Below are 6,351 nucleotides of genomic sequence, written 5' to 3'. Positions count from 1 at the left end.
GATCACACAAAGTGGCCCAGGTCCTTGTGCCATGGTGGCAAAGTAGTTAAACCTTTTGCCAAAGATAAGGGAAAAGTTCAAGGAGTGGGAGGAAGCAGAACACACCTGGGCAAAGACGTGGTGTAGCTCTAGCACTGCATTTATCAAAAGCTTATTTCTGACCCCCCCAATACCTAAGCCTGGCTCTACTTGCTGCCTTTGTGGCTTTGTAGAGCCACCAGATGATGTGGCAAGGCATAGTGTACTACGCTTAGTAGGTGTCCTTTTCCTCTTGTACAACAATGAGCTGCCCCAAATTGAAGATATTTTGTCATCGATGCATCAGTTGTATTATCGAGCATTTTCTCCTTTTCCTTGGTCCTGAAGCATGGAATCAGGTTGTTGGGAAGTGCCCTTTGTGCAGGTGGAAAGTCTGGCTATCAATGATAATGCTACTTTCAGGGAGAAGACATGTGAGAAGATGTGAAGTGAAAGAGGAGACTAGTGGTCTGGGGCAGCCACAGAGGAAGCATGTGTTTGGGAGGGTGGATCATTATGAAAAAGGGGAAAACTAATCTATTATATAAATGTTAGGACTGTTGAGCTATGTGAAGGTATAATTTGTATTGGTAATCAGTCTTGGACAAATAATATGAGGCACAAGTGTTTTTGTGGTTATTAAGCTTCACTTCAGAATTCCTCATCTGACCTTAAGTGTCTACAGGATGGGTTTTAAGATTAAATAGATGGAAAAAAATGCATCACCTTGTGTAGATGCAAGGATATTTCTTATTTTGATCACTTTGATCACTTTGCTTTTCTCCTGTTCCTGTTCTCCAGCTGAAGTGTACCTTTCACAGAGCTGCAGTGTAAGCAGGATTGTGGTTTCTAATGAAAAAATCTCCAGCTCCTAACTTGTCAAGGCTGTGCCTGGAGTGGACAGAATTGCACAATGCAATGTGTTTAATTCCAGAATAGAAGCAGTAATTCTAATACTAGTAATGAAATAATACTAGTAATGAAATAATACTAGTAATGAAACCTAGTAAAATTTCAATATTAAAATTTAGATTGTTGAGGGAGTTTTCTTCCTACTTTATATACAGTTTATTCTTTTCTCTATTTTTTTCTCACTGGGTAACCTTTGACTTTCCCCTTAGTATAATTTGGTTTTAATATAACAGTATTAATAAAAATTGGCTAGCAGAATGGATGTGGAAAAGAAGAAAGAGTTTAGAGGAAGAAAGGAATGGAAGAAATGGAAAGGAAAGGAATGGAAAGGAAAGGAAGAAAAGTATGGAATATGCAAAGACACTACTTTTTAAAACATAAGTGAAACCATACATGGAAGTACTGTTCCGCATTTTTCAGTAAGGTGGGGATCTTCTGTTTCTTTCATTGGACCATGTAAGTAGTCAGAGCTTCTAACTTGTTATTGTCACCAATGTACAGCAGGAGCTGGCCCAGGTCTCTGTTTCAACAGATTGGATAACTGCAGCAAAGTGGGACTGTTTGGAAGAGGAAAAAGCCCTCTGCAGTAGAAGATGGTGCAAGAGCATTTTCCTTTTGAAGCAGATTAAAAATAAATAGATACCTGTAATGATTGTGCCTTCACTTCTATCTGTTATAAAAGGTTCTTTTGGGCTTTTAGACTGACTATTCCTACGACAGTCACTCCTTTCTATACTTTTCATTTTTTGCTAGGATTTCTTATCACTCGATTTTGTTACTTAGCATAAGAGGAATTTTCTCAACTTTACTTTCCCACACATCCCTCTGAAATACAAGGGTGGCATAAATATACCTTTATAAACGGACATTAGGGTTGTTTTTGAGTATGGCATTGAGAAAAGATGCCTAATTATTTGATTCAGTGTGTGAAGCTTTCATTTGTCTCTGGAACAGGTACAGCAGGACTAGTAATGGGAGAAAATTTCAAACTCGTGTTAAGCAGTAGTTCCCAGAATCACAACAATGTGAAAGCAGGAAAGGACCTCTGGAGATGCTTAAGCTCTACCTTCTACTCAAAGCAGGGTCAGCTGGAGCAGGTCATTCAGGGTGATACTTAGTCAGGTGTTAAGCATTTCTAAGGATGGAGATTTCACAGCCTTTCTGGGCAGCCTGTGACAGTGTCTAGTCACTCTCTTTCTAAAAAACAAACAAAAAAAAATCAAACAAACAACAGAAAACAACACCCCCAAAACCCAACCAAACAAAACAGACCTACAGGCTTTTCTTACACTTAAGTAATTTCTTGTATTTCAACTTGTGCCCATTGCCTCTTGAAGTTTCACCGTCCACAACTGAAAAGGGCCCATCTCCATTTTATTTGCACCCTCCTGTCAGACATTTATACACACTGATAACCCCCCTGAGTCTTTTCAGAGCTTAATGGCCCCAGCTGTGTCAGCCTCTCCTTGTATGTCAGATGTTCCAGTTTCCTAATTATCTTCACAGCCCTTTGCTGGACTCACTCCAGTAAGTCCATTTCACTTCCACTTTCCAGTATACTTAGCCATCATCCCCTGCAATTGAAATTTTGGGACTAAAACTGAAAGTAAGGCTGCTGTTATCAGCCCCAGTGTCATTCCTATTACATATCACCCCACCCCCCCCACGGGAGTTAGTCCCATATGGCTGACCAATATATTGGCATTAGGACAAGAAATATTCTTCTGCAAGTACAGCACACCTGCTTAGTCCTACCCGGCGGATGGTTTTGCTCCCTTTATTAAGGCATTGCAGGTATTGTTCCACACAGTAGGATGTTGGAATACTTCCCAGTAACATCTAAAAATATTGAATTGCAAAGGCAGTAGTTGTGCCTTTCTTAATAACAAGTGGAAATGGATTTGACCATTGCCAAGGATTTAATTGACATTTGATCAGGTGTTAGGTGGGTATAAAGTTCTATGTTCCAGGCATCTTTTGTGTTGCTGTTTCAAATAAGTACTCTCAAACAATACAAAACAAAACAAGAAAACCCTAAAACAAACAAAAAAAAACACCAAAAAGTCAAGTTGAAGAGGAAATGCAGTGAACTTGTATACAAGCTCATATTTTAGTAAAAAATATTTTTACTTTACACTTTCTTATTCTTTCATTTTAGAAACGTTACCTTTTCTTTGTCATTTAAATAGTTTATTTGTCTGGATATGTCAAGTAAGAAGGATGCTTGATGCTGCCAGGTGAGATATTTTGACAGCTGCTTGCATAAACTATACTATTCTTATTCTGCATATATTGAGAATAAATTTGGTGTCACTGAGTTTCTTGCTCTTCGTGTTTAACAAGACCGACATAATGCAACTGGGAAAATCTTCATAAAATGGTAAATAAATTACTCCTGAAGCTTGACTTTAGTGGTTTCCAGTGTACTATTAAATTGCTAGTTACAAGGGATGTTTAATAACTTCATTAATAGTGAGCTCTGAATAGTGAACATTTGATTCTGTGTTCAGTCCGTATTAAAATGAGGATGTAACAGAGCAAATGAAGCCTTAACTGCAGGTGGGTGGATATACATGTCTGAATACAACATTGACTCCTACATATAAACAGAGGTTCCTATCTTACTCAAAGTATTAAAAAGCTCCCTCTTGGTTCTAAATGGTTTTGACAAGCGTTCATAACCCTGTTCTCTTCCACAGAAATATGAAGGGGGCAATTTTAAAGAACAGAGAACCAATCTTTTAAACTCTGATGGAAATATCAATTGAGTGTGCTTGTTATTTGTGAATACGTGATTTATTCCTACAGGATGACCCCACACATATAGGCATTGGTAAGATGGAGGGAATTTCTAAAGCATTTCCCTTTTATTTAACAAGAAATTCATTTACCACTCTGCACTTCTTCCAGCTGTCTATAGCACGGTGATTTATGAGAAAGAATTGTTAAGAGTTTGATTTAGAGCAAAGCTAGAGACTGAAGTACATTCACTTTATGACAGATATTTCCTGTTATCTTTGAGGTGATCTCTGCAATAACACATTTTCATTCCCTCCCGTATCTGTTAGAAACTCAACAGCTCTCAAGCAAAGTCCCAGGCTATGACTCCCTTTCATGTTTTGCCTTCCAGGCCATGCAGGAGGGAAAATTAGCTGCAAGAGGGAGCAGGTGGTGCAGGACCCAGCAGCAAATGAGCTATAAACCTGGGGAGAACAATGTAGGTAGAACCAATTAATTTTATATTGAAGTACTCTATTCCTTCCACTAATCACAGCTGCTCAGGTCTCACTGTGAAGAGGAAAGGAAGGATGATAGGCAAATATTTGTAATACAATGAAAAAAAAAAATACACCTAGTTTACAATTCACAGGTCCTACGGTAAAACTTAAAGCTATTAAAATTCCGTCTTTAGGGGAACTTTAAATAGTCCTCCTTAAAAAATATATGTTAATAGAGGGCTTCGGGACTGGCTCTGGATGTTTGTCACCCTAATGCTACATAAACTCACGTCCTATTTTTTTTTTTCTTTTTCAAGCCTTAGCTTTGTGACTGAATTATGATAAAATAAAAATTCTCACTATTTATTTCATTAAGTTTTATGTAGATCATACGTACGGTTATAATAGTTGCAAAAACAGAGATGGGAAAAGGTAGACTATAGATCATAATTTTCTCCTTTACATCAATTAAATAAGGACCAGTTCTGCTATACTTGCTTTATTATGGCAGCAGAGAGCTGAAGTTTTTCTTCACATAAAGGACTGACAGAAACCCTATCTACCTGTATGACTGTAACACCTATGAAGGCTACTTCTGGATTACAATCATACAGTCAGTGCTGTGTCCTCACCAGTGCTTACATCAGTTGTCTGAAGTGGGGCTGGAAACAAAGGACACACTTTGAAAGGAATCCCCTTGCAGCAGTAAAAAATTCACCTTGTAATGAATAAGCAGTGGTGAAATGTATACTGCTTGGAGTACCTAGACCAAGTCTGCGTCCCGTGAGAAAACAGGGGAAGGAGAACAACTTCTAATTCAATCACAAGTTTATGGACTGAGAACAGAAACTGCCGTATGGAATGGCATGCCTTGTATTCAGAAGGGGTGCGATTACAGAGAGATCATTTTCAGTCCTTTAGGCTTTTAAAAATCAGTGAATTTGGAGACTCTCTATAACGAGGGACCATTTCACCCAAGAGTGAGTGAGAGAGGAATGAGATCATTCAGAGTCATGGGGCTTACAAATAGGCCATGAGATGAAATTCCAAATTATTATGGAAAATAAGTACATGTTTGCAATGACTGTTTTTATGTGGAAATCCTTTGCCTTAGTTTGAATGTTTCTCTTGGAAATGTTTGACCCCCAGGGGCGGTCTTCAAGAAATAATTTTGGAAGAAATATACACATTTGGCCTGCTAAAGCTTGTTGAGTCAGATGTTTGGATTCGTCACTCCCCGTTCTTATATAAAGTCTCAACTCAGCTGCTCAGGAGGGGTTGCTAGCCAGACCAAGGAGACTGGTTATTCTGAGCTATGTTTCCTGTCTTGTCTGTTCTGCAGGAGATCTGATGCTTTGCCCTGTGTTGTAGCTGTTGTGTTCAATATTGTAATCTGCTGTGGGTAAGTACAGGAGGCTTGAACTGTCTAGTGGCTGTTTGTTGAAAGAGTTTCAACCCAAGTGGCAGTGGAAAGAAAAATGGATAATATCTCCAGAGTCCCACAAGGGAGAAGATACTGAAGTTTAATGACTAAATACTCAATGACTTTGTGGACCAAGCACAACATGGAAAAAAATGAAATTAATAATTTTAAGCTTCATTGGGAAGTAAAGCTGCCAAAAAAGTTGATCTTTCTTTTTTATTATTTTATTTTTTACAGTAGGGTTTTCCACCCAATACAGGATACCAGTTATAGCCCAACAATTACCCACTTGTTACCAAACAAGAAGCAACAATATGACAATTCAGAAAACCTTGAAATTATTAAATATGGATCAAAATTGAGTCTTAATCCATTTTGTATATTATATCAATTTTTTCATTTTGCATTTGACTTTCTTGTACTCTTGCTGTATCTAACTTGCCTTCAGTAGGGTATTGTCCAATTAAAAAGGCTTATGTGATAGAATTTATCTACAGATTTATGTTTGTTCTGAAAGAGAATTATATTCATCTAGCCCAGCCTAACTGGAAAATAACTGATGTAGCTTCCATAAGTGACTCCAGAATTGGACAATGGAGTATTTTAAAATAATAAATGAGGTTTAAACGTTAGATTATTTGATGTCTTGGAAAATACTGATACTTATTTTCTTGTCTTCTACTATCTGAGTCTTTTGGACTGCATTTAACCTTGTCTCTGAGGACAAAGTTTAAAACATACTATTTTCAAAAAGCTTTATTTTTATCTTTACACTCCAGA

General features: G+C 37.7%; 1 long non-coding RNA gene across 1 annotated transcript in view; it reads left to right on the top strand.

The window, feature by feature from the left end:
• Nucleotides 1-5,430: 5,430 nt before the first annotated feature.
• LOC128850922 (uncharacterized) overlaps nt 5,431-6,351 on the top strand; it is a 49,433-nt gene continuing 48,512 nt past the window's right edge. The window contains exon 1 of the long non-coding RNA XR_008448158.1: nt 5,431-5,550. This is a non-coding gene — a long non-coding RNA (uncharacterized LOC128850922). The remainder of the gene's footprint in view (nt 5,551-6,351) is intronic.

Source organism: Cuculus canorus, chromosome 1, assembly GCF_017976375.1.
Source record: "Cuculus canorus isolate bCucCan1 chromosome 1, bCucCan1.pri, whole genome shotgun sequence".
NCBI lineage: Eukaryota > Metazoa > Chordata > Aves > Cuculiformes > Cuculidae > Cuculus > Cuculus canorus.
Note: the sequence above shows the minus strand (reverse complement) of the source record. Positions and strands in the feature narration are given on the sequence as shown.